Consider the following 18,992-nt stretch of genomic DNA (forward strand, 5'->3'; position numbering starts at 1 on the left):
AGTAATGCATAGGAGAAATCCTGCCTGGAGCATTCCTAATGATAAGGAGGGCGAGGAGGAGGGACAGAGGGGCGGTGCAGGCCTAAGGCATAGACTCACTAGGCCACGCCAATTGACACAGGGCTGCAAGTTTAAAAGTTGTTTTTTAGGACAATAACACCATCAGCTGCCTAATGAACCCCAGGACAGATCTTGTATTAAAAGAGGGTGGTTGGGGGGGGAGGGTTGTGGCAACTTTAGGTGCTTCACTTCTCAGTTTACTGCCTGTACAATCTTGCTGTAAGCAGGCCTAATTGTGAGTCTATAGAGAATAAATCCTGCAGCGAGATGAGGAGTGAAGCACTAAGTTGACTGCTTCTCCCTACTCTAGCTAGCAATCAGTGGGAGTCTGAATACCCAGACTTAAACCAATTAAAACTTTGGAAATGTCAGTCATTTTTGCCATTGCTGAATGCCCTATATTTCAACAGGTTGTATTATGGGGACAATAAAGACCAATCTCTCCAGGGGACGGGCAGAGGCTTTGAATAGTGTTGCCTTTACCAATTCTTTACATCTTAAGACCTAGACCATCAATGTGCAATCAAAAAAAATCTCCTTTAAATTACAGGGGTTCAAGGCTTTCCAATGTTTTTACCTTTGCAACCAAAGTAAACCCTTTCTCCTTGGGGCTCACCACACACTTCATATTCATATTGCTAGCAAACAAGCATGAAATATCCAAAAGACACAGTTCAATTCCTTCTATCCATCACTTGTAAGAGCACCAAGGCTGTAACCTAGGGTGCCAAAAATGTGGAGGTAGTAGGAGACTCAATGTGCTGTAACCATGTATAGTTGCCTTTTCCCATTGTAGAGTGAAATTTTAAAAATGAACAATACATAATAAAATTATTTAAATGAAAATTAATTTAAATGATGTTCTGAGTCAAACCCATCAATTTTGTCAGGATGGGCCAACCATCTAATGTATATGGGAGTCAGCAGTCAGGGCAAACATCAAAAGGAAAAAAGGATCGGGCATGATGGATTAAGCCAGTCAGAGGAGAGAACACCTGGCCTGGCACCAGGCATTACAAATTCTAAGATTTATCTGGATTGTTCCTTTAATGTTAATTTTTATTCGAAATAATGTTTATTTTCAGCATGACTTTGTGTTTTCATTCATCACAGATTTCAGATGCCCCTTTTTAGGTTATTTTCTTTAATGGACTTTGAGTTGTATGATAGGGTAAATGATGTAATATATTGTATGTAATTAGAGTTGTACAGCTTTAAGAGTAAAGTACTTTGACTATATAAAATATAAAGTAATATAAAATTATGCTATAAAGATATATATACACATTTATGATATATAGGTCAATTGGTTTTTTTCTAAACAAAGAAGAAATCGGACATTTCAATTTAACAATTTTATACTTTAAGTTTATTTTGGAAGTCATTGAGTCTGTGTTGCTTATGTAAGTGGAGAAAAAAATTTAGGTGGTTGAACCAATATTTATGGTAATGCTCATATATTCTGTATTAGTAAATAATGATCGAGTAGGATCTGAGGATCTAGAGGATCTGACATCTCAGTATTACCTAGATCCAATAGCCTTGTCCAGTACATCTGTGACCAGTAGGAAATGATGAACTTACCACCCATGGAGAACTTACCACCCATGATAGCCATGATACTATGAATTTGGGCTAGAAGAGATTAATTATTTAATGAACCCCTGCTAATTTAAGTGGGCACCCTTTATACTTGAATCCACATTGATAAGCTCTGCCCACAACTAAAAACTTTGGGAAGCCCAAGTGGTTTTGGCCAATGCCCCTTTAAGGCCATTGTTAAATAAATATTGTTTCAACCAATTTTTTTCTTCACTAGTTTAAGGCAACAGAAACACAAGTTCAAATGTTTATGCGATATCAACCTTTCTTTTTAGTTAGGATGGATACATGGGGCAAATGTTAAGCCATTGACATATAGAATAAATAAATTCTTAACCCAAAGGATTCTGGGTATCAGCACAATTAAATGTAACTCATCAGGGAATGTCTTGTTTGCCACACAGCTCCTTACTAGTGTGGGTATTTTTTCATTGATACAAAAATAAAAAGATGCATTTTATTGAAAGATGTTTGGAGTTGTTGTTTCTTTATATAGAACAGTCAAAAAATTTGTAATTTTTATTCTTATAATGATACTTTATAATAATAATAATACTGAGTATTATTGGAGATCGGGTAAATGTCACCAATGAATTTACTAACACCTCAATTTAGTTTTGATCCTTTTGTGACATTGGTAAAGATTCTACATTAAAAGGTATACACAACTATTAAAAAAAGTAATAGTTTTATACATATGTCATACTTGGAGGTCCATAATATCTGATGCTTTGGAACTAGATGTTGGACAGTAGAGACTCAATCTTGAAGAGGACCTGTACCCCCTTCAAAAATGTTAGAGAAAAATTAGAGATTCCTGTGATTTCTTTTTTTTTTTCTACTATCCCACATTTTCATTAATACACGCCTGGGATAGTAGTAGATGATATTATTAGGCTGGCAAGGTAAAAATAAAAATGGCCCTTGCCACCATGTCAATGGCAGGTTATTATTGCTTGGTTTCGTATTTGACAAATAGTATGTGTTATGAAAAGTAGGGGAGAACCCCATGTTCTTTTTTCATGATTAACATGAAAAATATGCATGAGGTCTGCCTATTTTCTATAACCAGCCAAACAGAAAATCAAGCAGTAGCAGCCTGGCACTACCAGCGTGGCAACAGCCATTTATTTCAACCATAGCCAGGTTAAAAACATCTAGCTACTGTTGTCCCAAACACGATCCATAATTTTCATCACTCCAGGCCTACCAATACTCTTCACAGTGCCCCTAATGTCAGTGGATTCTGGGGTAATAATGGGGGTTAACATTTAACTGTTTATAGGGGTAACTTTAAAGTGTCCATGCCACCTTAAAAAGCTTTAGAGATGTGTCAAAAACTTTGATCAGTTTGGGTCTGAGTATTTATACCCGTACCAAACAGGAGAACAACTCTGCTAAGCACGGCCCTCTCCCGGCTCTGTGTCACATGATCAATCGGGCTAATAATGTAAGTCTATGGCGCCCGAATGATTATTTCGATACAGAGCAGGGAGCAGACAGGTTGCAGCAAGGTCCTCCCTCCACTCGTTCTGATGATTGGTACGAGTCTGAACACTAAGGGCGGGTTCACATTGAGGCATTCTTGCGGATGAAAGAATTGACTGACATGTAAATTCTTTCGGCGGAATGCGGAATCAGCTGGCCCATAGAATGGTGTCTATGGAGCCGGCGGAAAGGCGCGCATTCGTGAGCGCGTACAGCCAGCGGAATTCTGTGGAGGTTATCAGCGAGAATTCCTCAATGTGAACCCACCCTTAGACCCGAACGGATCTAAACTTTTGTCTTTTCAAAGCTTAGCAGTAGACAATGTTTATCAAATGGCTTCTACTACTAAACCACAAATAAATCAGGAAAAAAAATATTGAAATAAATAACCTCCCTTGTTGGATTTAAAAAAAAAATAAAAACTTTCTTTGTAATCTTACACTGTAAAAACAATATGATGCTATGAAAAAAATACCTCTCCTCTTCAGCAATGTTTAGGCTTACTGCCACAGTGATCCTAAAACTTTCTGCTTTTGCCTGGGAAACCCCATGGCAGTCAACACTTGGCAGAAAGCTAAAACTGCTAATGTTAGCATTGGCTAGTTCTGAAGTTTGGGAAAATGATTCCCAGGGTTACACGGCCATGGGAATCTATTAAAAGTAATATAGTATAAAGTTTGATTCGGACAGAACTAAATTGGCCTTAACCAAAACATTTGCACAGCTCCTACTCCCTTTTACAATATGCATTTGAAGTAGAGCCAGTCAGTGGCTTCTATGACTTTTTTTTTTTCCTAACAGCCTATGTGCCAGACTCTGCCCGTTCTATGATCACACAGGCGTTAGTTGGCAGGTGCACACAGCCTTGTAATAACTAGGGCTTGCCAAAGGGAGATGGTGGGAAGGAATGAGAAAACCAGATTATCTTATCACCTAGCTAACAAAACAAAGAGCCATTCATTCTCCACTTGTCAGGTCAGATGCTATATTACGAAATGATGACTGGAGATTTTCCTTTGAAATAACACAGCAAGCATCTTGGATACTGGAATTATAATGAGAGTTTGGTCAGACATATTGAAGGAGCACTCGTGCGTGTCATACATTGTATCATTTTGTACCAGAACACAAGTGATTTATCGCAAACCATTGACATTTCTGTTCTACATTAAAGTCATTATCCAGGACTACAAAACAAAACAAAAAAATAACAGAAAAAAAAGCAGCTCGGCCCTAAGCACTTAAATGGGACTGAACTTTATTGAGTAGGGATGGTCCGAACCTGCTTTGGTTCGGGTTCGTATGAACCCGAATGCTCGGAATCAGATTCCCGCTGTCTGCCCGCTCTGTGCAGCGGGTAGATACAGCGGGAGGACCGACTGGAAACTGTGATACAGCCTATGGTTATGGCTGTGTCCCAGTTTTCCGGGCGGTCCGCCCGCTGTATCCACCCTCTTCACGGAGCGGGCAGACAGCGGGAATCATTTCCGAGAGTTCGGGTTCATACGAACCCGAACTCAAGCAGGTTCGGGCCATTCCTATTATTGGGCTATAATATGCTTTGTTTAGTCTAGTGCCCATTGCACAAAATCATCAAGTGAGCCTCATAAAAAAAATACTAGACTGTCCTTTATGTTTTTGGCTATGTTTCCACAATGGGATCATGATCATTATTTGCAGCCATCAACATAGCCTTAATGGAGAACTCCACATAAGGAAAACTTTCTTTCTATTAAAAGGTACAATAAAAGTTATATAGATGTGTCTATACAATGTATTACCGTATCTGTACTGTTCTGCCACACTGGTAGCTGATTGACATCCAGGAAGTGAAGAAAACTGGCCTTTGTGCCAATCCACGTTGTCTGCTGCTCCCTCTGCCCTCCCGCCTTTGTCTCACATTGTGTGGGTTTGCTGAGCACAGGCTGCTGATGCAGACAGGGGGCACGGCGTGATGTCGCAGGAGGCTTGGCTGGATCCCCCAATCCCCTGATTGATTCACCTTCTCTGACCAGCCTTTTTAGCCTCTAGTCTAAATCTGAGTACATGAGGAATAGAAGCAGCTGCCGCAACTTCACTGAAAAAGTCTGCAGTGAAATTAGGGCTAAGTTCACACATTTTGGAGTGTCATTGCAGTACTGCAGCGTCTTCACAGAAATTATTTTAACAAAATTAAATGATGCTAAATGGCATAGAGGATCAGAGCCAGCACTGCTTATCCCATCTGGACAGAAAACAAGGCATAAACAGTGTGTAATATCGGATACAGTCCTTATTATGGGCTCAACCTTAAAGATCAAAGAGGCTCGATCATAATACGTGCATGGAGATGAAAAGAAATAATTTTTTTTTTAAAGTTTCTTATTCCAATATAAGTAGAGAATACAGCGTGCTGTGTGGTATTACAGGTAGAGAATACAGCGTGCTGTGTGGTGTTACAGGTAGCAACAGTGCGCTCTGTGGGTGGGCCACAATGAACTGATAAAATACTGCAAATAATTCAGTAACACAATGAAACTGCAATGTGTGACAACAGATTTGGACAGGAATGGGCAGGGTGGAGGACTGTGATGAACAGCTAAGGGAAAACAATGCATTCTGGAACTTGTAGTACTGTGTACAACTGCTCAACCAGGAAGTACAACCATACAATACAGAACAAAAACCCCTAAAGCAAATGGATTTTTGGTAGTTTCAAAACTGGGTTAGACAGGTAAGTAATGCTATGTGCTTTTGTAGCAGGTTTATTTATTTATTTATTTTACTTCTACCTGGAGTTCCCCTTTAAAGGGGTTGTCCAGCAAAAAAAATGTAAAATCAATCGGTGTCAAAAAGTTATATAGATTTGTAATTTACTTCTATTTAAAAATCTCAAGTCTTCCCATACTTACAAGGTGCTGTAGGAAGTGTTGCTTTACAGTCATGGCCAAAAGTTTTGAGAATGACACAAATATTCACTTTTACAAAGTCTACTGCTTCAGTTTTTAAAATGGCAATTTGCATATACTCCAGAATGTTGCAATTACTCGCAAAGTCAATATTTGCCTAGAAAATGAACTTTAACCCCCAAAACACATTTCAACATCATTGCAGCCCTGCCTTAAAAGGACCAGATAACATTGTTTCAGTGATTGCTCCATTAACATAGGTGTGGGTGTTGATGAGGACAGGGCTGGAGATCAATCTGTCATGATTAAGTAAGAATGACACCACTGGACACTTTAAAAGGAGGCTGGTGCTTGGCATCATTGTTTCTCTTCTGTTAACCATGGTTATCTCTAAAGAAACATGTGCAGTCATTATTGCACTGCACAAAAATGGCCTAACAGGGAACAGTATCGCAGCTAGAAAGATTGCACCTCAGTCAACAATCTATCACATCATCAAGAACTTCAAGGAGAGAGTTCCATTGTTGCCAAAGGCTCCAGGGCACTCAAGAAAGACCAGCAAGCTCCAGGAGCGTCTCTTAAAAGTGTTTCAGCTGTGGGATCGGGCTACCAGCAGTGCAGAGCTTGCTCAGGAATGGCAGCAGGCAGGTGTGAGTGCATCTGCACGCACTGTGTGACGGAGACTCTTGGAGCAAGGCTTGGTCTCAAGGAGGGCAGAAAAGAAGCCACTTCTCCACAGAAATAACATCAGGGACAGACTGATATTCTGCAAAAGGTACAGGGAGTTGACTGCTGAGGACTGGGGTAAAGTCATTTTCTCTGATGAATTCCCTTTCCAATTGTTTGGGACATGTGGAAAATAGCTTATTCGGAAAAGACGAGGTGAGCGCTACCACCAGTCTTGTCTCATGCCAACTGTAAAGCATCCTGAAACCATTCATGTGTGGGGTTGCTTCTCAGCCAAGGGAAACGGCTCTCTCACAGTCTTGCCTAAAAACACAGCCATGAATAAAGAATGGTACCAGAATGTCCTCCAAGAGCAACGTCTCCCAACCATCCAAGAGCAGTTTGGCGATCAACAATGCCTTTTCCAGCATGATGGAGCACCTTGCCATAAAGCAAAAGGTGATAACTAAATGGCTCAGGGAAAAAACATAGAGATTTTATGTCCATGGCCTGGAAACTCCCCCGATCTTAATCCCATTGAGAACTTGTGGTCAATCATCAAGAGACGGGTGGACAAACAAAAACCAACAAATTCTGACAAAATGCAAGCATTGATTGTGCAAGAATGGACTGCTATCAGTCAGGATTTGGTCCAGAAGTTGATTGAGAGCATGCCAGGGAGAATTGCAGAGGTCCTGAAGAAGGGTCAACACTGCAAATATTTACTTGCTGTATTAACTCATTCTAACTGTCAATATAAGCTTTTGTTACTCATAATATGATTGCAATTATATTTCTGTATGTGATAAAAACATCTGACAAACACACATAAAAACCAAAGGGCAGCAGATCATGTGAAAATATAATATTTGTGTAATTCTCAAAACTTTTGCCCATGACTGTATGTTCAGAAACAGTGCTCTCTGCTGACACCTCTGTCCCTGTCAGGAACTGTCCAGAGCAGCAGCAAATCCCCATAGAAAACCTCTCCTGCTCTGAACAGTTCCTGACTCGGCCAGAGGTGGCAGCAGAGAGCACTGTTTCTGAATGTAAATAAAACAACACTTCTTGCAGGACATATAGTAGCTGTTAAGTATGGGAAGACTTGAGATTTTATGTAAATGTAAATTACAAATCTATATAACTTTCTGACATCAGTTGATTTGAAAGAATTTTTTTTTTTAGCCAGACAACCCCTTTAAGGAGTAATGGCACATGTATCGCCTTTTTTTCTCTTCTTTTCTTTTACACATTGCAGTAACATAAATAAGGCACACAGTGATGTCATAGCATAAGCATACTTTTCATAGTGGTGAAAAATTTCTTAGGCTGGGTTCACACTACATTTTTTTCATCCGTTTTTTTCCATAAATTTTTGCAAAAAACGGATGAAAAGCGAATGGAAAACGCATGCAGCTGTTTGCATCCGTTTTTTTTCCAATGACTTACATTAAAGGGGTAGTGCGGCACTAAACAATTATTCACTAAATAACACACATTATACTATACTATATAATATACATTATATTATACAACTTTATACTACTGTACAACGGCACAAGGGATGGTCGGAGCAGTTTGGCCGGCCGCCCGAAGATTACATCATTGTTGCAAGATGGCGGACGGGGGTCGACACGCATCAGGTGAGTATAGAGCACTACACTTCCGGGGGTGGCGTGGGGAACATAGGGAAGGGGGCCATTCACTAACATAACATACATTACAAAGTTATATAACTTTGTAATGTGTGTTTAGAGAATAATTGTTTAGCGCCGCACTACCCCTTTAAAGAAAATGTATTAAAACACATCCGTTTTTTTTAACGTACACAAAAATAAGGTCAGCTAGGTTTTTGTGTATGTTAAAAAAAAGGGGGATGCATTTTGATCCTTTTTTTTTATAATTAAAGTCGATGGTAAAACCGATCAAAACAGATGCACACAATTGCATCTGGTTTTCATCCTTTTTGTGCAAAAACGGATGAAAAAAATGTAGCGTGAACCCAGCCTTATTCTTCTATATTCATATATATTGAAATACTAGCTGGAAAGTTGTCCGCCAACAATTTTGCCCATTTGCTCAGCATCTTCTCCACCTATAAATAATGAAGTTTTACTTTATTGTAATTCCAGAACTGCAGTATGATCATTATGCATAACCCCGTCTGGGATCTCCTCTCCAAACATTTGTCAATTAGCATAATATGTGTAATGTCTGAAAAGGCAAAATGATTTTTTTTCTTTAATTCAATAAGATAATATTCCAAGGAAGACAGAAGTGAACGGACAGAATGAAGATTCATGAAGATTAAATGAAGGTAGATGAATGCAGGTGCTCAAATTAATATTTATTATGTGTATTGTAAAAGAACTTAATGAGGAAAAGATTCAAAGTTACTAAAAACTGTGAGGCCAGTCACTTACTGCACAGTGCTGAAAACTTTACAGCACTGCCAAAAATCAATTGGAGCTATATTATAAAATAAATGTTTGTGCGGTGTGCAATCCAGATGGTGTGGCAACCCCAAGGTCAGTAAATGGGGGCTGTGTTGTGAAAGTTGTAGTGCTTGGGGGCCTCTCATTATGCAGTCTCCTCATTGACATAGTTGCTGTCCCCCAGAGCAAACCCTGTGTGATATGTCTGGTAGAATGTAGTTGGTGTGCCTGTGGTGTTTAACCCTTTGAGGACCAGGCCCAAAATGACCCAGTGGACCGCGCAAATTTTGATCTTAGTGTTTCCGTTTTTCCCTCCTCCCCTTCTAAGAGCTCTACCACTCTCAGTTTTCTATCTACAAGCCATGTAAGTGCTTGTTTTTTACAGGAATAGTTGTACTGTGTAATGGCGTCATTCATTTTACCATAACATGTATGATGGAATTCCAAATATATTATTTATGAAGATATAAATTGGTGAAATCGTAAAAAAGAATGCAATATGGTAACGTTTGGGGGGTTCCTGTGTCTACGTAATGCACTATATGGTAAAAGCGACATGATACTATTATTCTATAGGTCAGTCTGAACACAACCATATGCAGGTTACACAGATTCTCTAATGTTATATATGTATTTTTTTATGAAATCCTTTTTTTTGGCAATAAAATATTAATAAAATGGGCCTATTGTGACAGTTATAACAGTTTTATTTTTTCACCTACGGGGCTGTATGGGGTGTCATTTTTTCCGCCATGATCTCTAGTTTTTATTAATACCATATTTGTGAAGATCGGACGTTTTGATCACTTTTTATTGATTTTTTTTAATATATAATGTAACATAAAATCGGTATTGTGCGCACTTTTTCCCCTCTTTTCGTGTACGCCGTTCACCGATCACAATGACGCTTGTTATATTTTAATAGATCGGACAATTAAACTGCGGGGGTCAGCCGGCCCCCACCTCCTATGAAGCACGCTCTGGAGCCGGAGCGCGCTTCATAGCGGGAGAACCACCCAGGACGTACAGTTACGTCCAGGGTCGTCTGGGGACAGACTTCCATGACGTAACCCTACGTCCTGGGTCGTCTAGGGGTTAAAGGGGTTATCCAGTGCTTCAAAAACATGGATACTTTCTTCCAGAGACAGCCCCACTCTTGTCTTCAGCTTGGGTGGGGTTTTGCTGCTCAGTTCCATTGAAGTGAATGGAGTTTAATTGCAAACCGCACCTGAACTGGAGAAAAGAGTCGTGTTGTCTCTGAAAGAAAGTGGCCATGTTTTTGTAGCACTGGATAACCCTTTTAAGCCACAATAAAGTTGCCAGTCACAGGTTTTAAATACAACTTAGCAGTTATTTACGGACATAAAATTGGCAATAGAAATGTTCAACCAACTCTTGTAAGAACAGTCTCATGTACGCAATAGTGTAGTCGTGCTTCAGAGGAGGTAACACTTTCTATCCATAGCTGAAGATGATGTATTTGGGGTATGTTCGGTGGAAAGGTATCTCCTCTAGCCCTAGCTTTGACATAAAGAACAAACCTGAAGTGAACTTTACTGCTTAGGAAGAATTGTGCAGTAATAATGCACCTACAAAGATTAAGCTGATGTTTGCAATTACCAGATACAGGTAAGTACGGACATGTGACAAGATACCCCCAAAGACACGGTCCTAGCCTGAAGCCTGTGCAGTTACCTGGAAAGCTAAGAGGTCCTTGTGAAGCTTGTCCTTTTAGATTGCTTTAGACATATACAACCCAGTGGGGTTCAAATTTGGCATAATACTTGTAAAAAGACATGAAAAGAATGGCGTACAGTAGATCGCGGGAACCAGGCAGCGTTTTGAATGGACTGCACCACCGGGATCTCTACGCCAGCAATGACCAGGTGTTGAAAAAGATTTTCACTGCAGCACTTGGTACATTCATAAAAAATTTTATGAAATATTTAATAAAATTTTTTATGAAATATATAATAGAATTTGGCCAGTTTTTGGTAGTATGTGCAGGATCTGACTGGCCCACTCAGTCTGATGCCAGTCATCAACATTTTCATCTCCCACAAAATGATACAAACAAGTCCTCACATAGCTGTTGATGAAATTTGTAGATGGGCCTGCAGAAGCAACTTGGGGTATAAAGTGAAATCTTTGCCCTAGATGAAGAAACATCTAGCTAGGCTTCTGGTGATGGCCAGTTGAGAATTGTAAACCTATTTTACTTTTCACTAGTAAAGATCATTAGCAAAGAAACGTTTCATCCAATGGAACTAGGTGACAAATACCCACATGGGGCTTTTATGTGACTTTTTTCTGGATCATTAGACATTACAAGATACTGTACAAAAGCTGGTGGACGAGATACTTCCCCCCCCCCCCATCATAAATCTCAGCATATTCAGAAAAGAATTGGTATTTTATCACCTTTATGCTTGCGTATCATAGCGAACGGTTCCTAATACTGCAATCTATATCACGGCTCTCTTGACGGAATAATCATTTTATAGATTTGTCCCCAGTCGACACCAGCAAAACAGTGGGGGATAAAAGCCACACATTTTCTAATAAGTCTGAGACCTATGACTGAAATTAGTTTGTGGTGGGTGTATATTTTACCAATGAAATCATATTCCAAATGTTCCCTGATGAAAACCCATACCATCATACTCGATTGAAATTGATTTGTTACTATGGCAGCCATTTAAACAGACTGCGTTTCCGAGAACAGTATATAAAGAGATCCATCTGAGCAGGTGAGTTTTAATTACTCTAGAGCTAAGAATATATAGCATCAAGCAAATAGTATCTTCTTGGAAAATTCATTATGACAGCATGATCAACCATGCAGACTATGTAAATTTATTTCAGATTGTTATTTTATTAATGTTCTTCAGAAAACAGTATTTTGTTAATTTTAAGGTTTTTATGTTGCTCACAGCTATCCACCATGCTGCAGACTCTGGGGAATCTAGCAATGAAGCAGGCCATACATATTAAGTCTTGGCCAAACCTTTGATTAGGTGACTATTTATAAAATATGGTGGCCTTCCAATTCTATAACAACAACAGATGTTGATGGCATGTCTGATTACAACTGCTCTATCCTTTTATTTTTAGGTAGATAAGATGCCACCACCCTGACAATAGCTTTTTTTTGTTGTCCCACATCATTGAGAACACATGGAAGCTGACTAGCTTTAGTGTTAAATGTGCACTGACACTAAAAGAAACTTCTTATGTCAGTGAGATGTCCCGGTACAGTTTTTTTCACGCTTTTAAGGAAAAAAGACCTGGTCGACCCCTATATAAAGTTAGTTCCTGGTGGGAGGTCTTTTGTCAGTGGGTGGTGGGAAGAAAGGCAAAGCCAGAGAATTTATTCAGTGAGACACTCTAGTAACTATGCAGTGCTAAACACACAGAAGTATAACTGCCCTCTAGGGCAACCTTGTCTACACCAGGGACCCTTCTTTAGTTTATTAAGACAGTCTGCAGAATTCAAGAGGCCAATCCCCAGTAGGACAAAGAGCTTAAGCTGAAGTATCCTACTGATACATGCATAGCTACTTGGGAGATCTCTAGGAATCTGCTGCGCTCCGTTGTATAGGCCTGGGGCTCATACTACCTAACCAGACACTATGATATGGTTGGGCAAAAGGCAGTCTTCTATGTCTGGTGCTACGAGTATTCTCTTTTGAACAGTAAGTATCTACTTAACACAATCCAGGCAGAGTACAGTTCTACCTTAAAAAAGGCCACCAAGATGGTCCCCACACCTGAACTCAGTCAAGGTACATCTTTCGAAAAACTCAGCCTTTCTACTCCTATCAACCAGCTTCTTACGATACTACCTCCAGCATGTCATTTACTTACACCTGCACCTAGTGAGCCAACCTGTTTTATTTGTATTGCACGAAAGCCTACACTAAAGTCTTCATTTGGTTAAGTACCGGGCTCTGTTCTTTTTTGCTTGCCGTGCCTGCACCAGCACCCTCACATTGTGCTCCCCTTACAAGTACCAGTGCCGGTGTGTCCAGGGGTGGGTAACACCACTCCTGGTCACCGTGACAATGGAACCAGCCACAAATCACCAAATCCCCATCTGCTGCATGACACCTCAGCACCCCAGACCACAGCAAGAGAGTAACCACATATACAGAAACCATGATGTGGCAGCATACTCCAATAACTTCATATTGTTTATTGTCTCTTACAAAACTAAATAAAGTCAATGTTCCGGTAGGGCCTCTGCAGAAAGCCAGGAACAGAGGACCACAATAAGGCAGTGTGGTTTGTGCTCATCCACCCCAATATCTCAGACCACTTAGTGAAAGTAGAAAAACTATTTAAAGAAGGGATTCTCAGAAGGTGGAATGAGAGATAGTATTTATAGACATCAGGCACTGCAATTCCCCCATAGGAGACTATTGCTAAATGTGCAATATAGGTTTTAGTGGCATCTCCGACTTCAAATAAACCTGAAAAGTACAGATTAAAAACCTCTTAAATGCACATCCCGGGACAGGCACAGGGAGAAAGTTTTCCATGATTATTAATTCTACCCCATTTAATGTAATAATATTACATCCATTATATATTGAGTGATTGTAAGAAGCATTTCCTGTCCATGCTGATCTGCTCCAGAATTCTCTAAATGTCTCAGCCTGTCAGATGTCTTCCACTTGCCTGCTGGTCAGGATATACTTTATGTCAGGATGAGATGACCCTAGGCTGTTTCTTGCTTTTACAGTATTTCTTGACTACTTAACTTCAGGCAGGCCTTTACACTTTTGCCATGTTTCCACTTTTTACATTAATCATTTCTCATTTTCATCTGTAGGAATCCTTCATCAGATTGCTTTTGTTGTTGAGGTACTCTGATGGCACTGGTAAGGATATACCATCAATAGGAAAAGGTTACTATTCTCACAGGGAATTTTTACCAATATAAGTAGCATGAATGTCATAGATCACTTCTCTTTTTAACCCCTTTTTGAGTTGCAGCGTGAAAGTAAAGTCTGAGTCACTTACACACTGCAGTACATAAAGGGTTAAGCATAAGGATACAGGACAAATGACAAATAGTAGAAAGAGCCTGGTACTCACCAAATAATTAGGTATACTATATAATACTACTATACTATAGGCATATGTACATTTATGTTTATTCATGCTCTATGTACCTTCCCAGTATTCCATCCCTGTGACTCACATACTATTGTTTACTATGTGGTTCCCCCCTCCCATTTTATTGATGTTTTCCCTTACTGTTTACTTTATGACGTCATCACGCTGGCCTCGCCCAAGTGATTTGGCTATTTTGCCATGTATATATATCTGTTTGTTACCCCACTGTATTGTACACCCTAAGATGATGAAGGCCATGCTTGGTCGAAACGTGTCCTTCCTGCACCATGTGTTTGCTGCACTGCAATAAAAAAAAGCTATTTGAATATTTTTCTGCCTCGAGCACCACCACTATGGAAGTGCCGTCTTCTACACATCTCTACAGGACAAATGACAGACACAGGTAGTCCTGTGTAAAGGGTGTGTAGTCCTTGGCTGTGTAGTCTGTGGGGCCAAGAAAGGAAACTTTGTGGCTCTCACCTTCCCTGTGCGGTGGGAGGGGTTGGCAGCAGAGGGGCTGCAGACTTGCCACTGAGGCACTGTCCTTGTGAGGAAGCCAGGGCTGTTGTTGAGCTGTCATGCTCTGGAGGGGCAGTGGCTAGTACCATGCAGGAAGGCCACATTTTGCCAAGGAGAGGGGGGCGCGGACCCCTTAGCAGCTGCGTGGTCTGCCTCCATGGTAGCTGTGCCACTGTATGTACTACCGGGAAACATCCCAAAACTAGTGCTGCCCCTGTAATGAAGTAACAGAGAACACAATAGTCTGTGACGTTCTCATAATATATTTTTGGCTTGTTGATCCAGAAGAAGACAAAATAAATATAGAAGTGCAATACTTTCAAGCATGTCAAGTGATAACTTAATTTGCCGTCACTGTTCCTGGGTTATGAAACCCTACATCTTGACATCTTGGATACTAATACATGGAAGACGGGATGAAATCCTGGTAGATGACATCATTTGTAGAACATATGAGATTATTTTTGATCACTGCAGGGGTTAAATGTGACAACGTAAGCATAAGTCTTAGAATGAGTGTGGAGGCCGCGTGTTAACCTGTGTTGGTGTGAGAAATGGTCCATTTACATCACTTCTCTTCGGCAGCATTAGATTGGTGACAGTAGTGCTGCCTCTGCTACATGGCTCTGACAGGTAATTAGTCTCTGGGGACTATAAGAATGGGAACCGCTGGTTTCTATAGTAATGCATCAAATATACTGTAGGCAGATGAGTTCCTCCTATCCTATCCCAGCTTCACAGATTGGTTGACTTGCTCTAACTTTAGATGATTACAGGATTAATTTACATTAGATTTGATTCAGAAGATCACAGTCAACCTATACATGAGCTGATGGTTAAGAATAGATAGAAGGTAATATGGTCATACTGGAATATTGGTCTCTCCACATGCGAAGCATTGCTATTATTTATCTCCGCCTCTCTACACAGCAGGTAGATGATTCCTTTTATGCTTCATATATAATAAAGCTCAAAGCTACCTTACCTTGATGTAACAGCAACTACACTATGTACATTACATACTGTAGAGCTACAAATGCTTAATGTTCCTGAAATGTTGAATGTACCCCTGAAATTAGTTTTTCATTAGCATATATATATTATATATATATACACACACACACACAATAAATATATATACAGTGGTACCTTGGATTACGAGCATAACTCGTTCCGGGACCGTGCTTGCAATCCAAATCCACTCTTAAACCAAAGCAAATTTTCCCATAAGGAATGACTGATATGCAGACAATTGGTTCAACACCCCAAAAATAATGATTTTTTTTTTTTATTCTGAACAACATGTAAAACAGATGAAACAAAGAATTAAAAACAGCTGAATATGTGATATTATCAGTTACTGTACAGTTTAGCAATCAGCATGTGGTGTATAATGTATAGTAAGAGCATAAACCTGAAAAAACAGCCGCAGTTTGTAGATACAGAATGGAGATGCAGATCCCCATAATGTAGTAGCGTAGTACAACAGGCTAGAATGGAGAAGCAGGGCTGCTGTAAGAGGTCTGTGTGGTCACATGACAGCAATGGGGAAGGGGGGGGGGGGGTGTTCAGCATGAACCAATCAGGAAGTGAGAATCACAGACCAGTGCAGGAGGAGAGACAGAAACTTTATATACAGCAGTTTGAATGGCTGAGTGTGAGTGCAGGGACATTATAGTAGCAGTGTGTATAGCTGAGTGTGAGTGCAGGGACATTATAGCAGCAGTGTGTATAGCTGAGTGTGAGTGCAAGGACATTATAGCAGCATTGTGTATAGCAGTGTAAGTGCAGGCACAATATAGCAGTGGGTATAGCTAAATGTAAGTGCAGGCACATTATAGCAAGAATAGGGAAACAAGGGCTGATAGAGACTGTAAGGAGCATAAAGGAATGAGCAGGGCAGATGTTGGCATATAAATGCAGCACACATTGTCCAGGAGAGGGGTTACAGCTATGGAGTGATTATCTCCACAGTCCTGTCCCCTGATGCAAGCCCCAGCCTGAAGTGTATCTGCCATAATTTGGTAGGTGAGGGACAGTATATGTCTGTCTGTCCTCTAGAGGCATCTGAATGCCTCGATCATAGGTACATTGGGTGTTCGGAAAGGTTTCAAAAGATCGAAATAGATGCTTTTTTTTGGCGCACACAAAAATATTTACCACGTTTTTGTGTACCTTAAGAGTGCATTCACACGTACAGTATCCGCAGCAGATTTGATGGAGCAGACTTGAAGTTGGAGATTCATAGTTAATCAAATCTGGACTATCAAATCTGCTTAGGATCTGTTGCGGATCTGCTGCAGATTCAAATCTGCTGCGGATCCTGTACGTGTGAACGCACCCTAAGGGTCTGTTCACACGTACAGACTCGCTGTGTAAAACTCGCATCAAACTCGCATGAAAGTAGCTGCGTTTTTTTTGTGGTGTTGAACTTGCCTGTGAAAATCAAAACTCGCATGTAAAAATTGCACCAAACACGCAGGGAGAACACACATACATTGACTTGATAGCAATCAGTATCGCTGTGGATTTATGTGCGAGAAACTCACAGCAATAAACAAGCAAGTCTGTACGTGTGAACAGACCCTAAAGGTAACCATTTAAAAATGGATTCCTTCAGCAGACTGCAATGTAAACCCAGCCTAAGCTAGAGTGATGTTATAGACAGATTTCAGTCAGGAAAGTGCCGACCTCATCTGTAGAAGTCATCAGTAAATGGCAATTGGTGACTTTGATGTATATATGCACTTCACGTAGTGTATTTTACTGACGTGGTTATTTGCTATTCACAAGTGTGTCACATTTGTCTAGTTCTATCTGACACATTCTCATCCAGAAGTTAAGATGAAAATCTGCCTCGTAGAGCGATCAATCAGATCAGTGGTAATTCGGTCAACTGGAATGGGAAATCCAGAATCAGGAGATTTTATTTCTGACCCTGTCACATATTGACCACCTAGCGCCCACTGATTAGCATAATAAATAATGGCACAATGATTAGCGCAGCACATAATGACAAAGCCAATGGAGCCGCATAGTAAATGCGCACTGAAGCACAAAATAAGCAGCACATAAGCAGTATACAAGCTGATACACACTGACACCCTGTGTCACATCGACAAAACAGGGACATGGTCAGGAACTGGGACTCAGGAATACAGAGGAAACACTGTTTATAGGAATTGTGATAGTTAGGTTGGTTATCCCAACTAGCTGATCAGTGGGCGTTTGACCAATAGGACCCCCACGCTTATGAAAACTGGGAGCCTTGTCGCCGAGGTAAATGGAGGGATCAAAGCTGTACAAACATATGTCAAACATGTGGCCCTCCAGCTGTTGAACTACAATTCCCATCATGCCAGACTGCCAAAGCTTTAGCTGTTAAAAAGACCGACACATTAAAACGTGCTGCTGTACACATGTTCTTTTAGTGGATTTATTTGTACTTTTATTTAATAAAGGATCATGATTATATGGGACAGAATGCTACGGAAATCTTTTCTATTGGACTTTTGCACTTTATACCCAGCAAGTTCCTGGGTTATGAGTGCACCTGCCTTGATCCTATAAGACACTTTTGTGGACAGGTATGAACCAACATTAATTCTAGGCATTATTATGGTTAAGTGATGAACCTACTCGAGTTGTTCTAATTGCAACAATTGCCAAGCTAAACAGGTAGGGTGCTGTGAGTGTGACACACCTGGTCTAAAACCCTGTAGACAGTGAATGGAGTAACGGTCACGCATAAAGGTATGTTCACACCGCAATCCACTCAAAGAATTGACATGTAAATCCGGTGGATAGGGGATCATTTTATAATAACCCTTTAGTAGAGTTCAGGATTCAGGACCGTTGTCTATTAGCCAGAGTAAACAATCGCTACAAAAGACGACATTCTGGAGGACCTGGTGCATACATAATAATGTACAAATATTTTATGTACTGTACATGAATGTCATAAGAAAGAAGTATGGTATAATCTTATAAGCATAATCCATCCCATACACCAGTTGCTGGCTGTCTTATACAGCTGAGACTTGCTGGCAGTGGCCATGATCCAATCAATAACGATCTGCCATCCTATCACACCACTAAAAGCATAGCTAGGATCCACAGAGCCCCATAGCAAAAAATTTTAAGCCCCCTCCCCTACACACAACACAAAGCACTGCACATATATATAAGATGTGACCAAAAAATAAAACTTTTG

This window comes from Dendropsophus ebraccatus, chromosome 13 (assembly GCF_027789765.1).
Source record: "Dendropsophus ebraccatus isolate aDenEbr1 chromosome 13, aDenEbr1.pat, whole genome shotgun sequence".
NCBI lineage: Eukaryota > Metazoa > Chordata > Amphibia > Anura > Hylidae > Dendropsophus > Dendropsophus ebraccatus.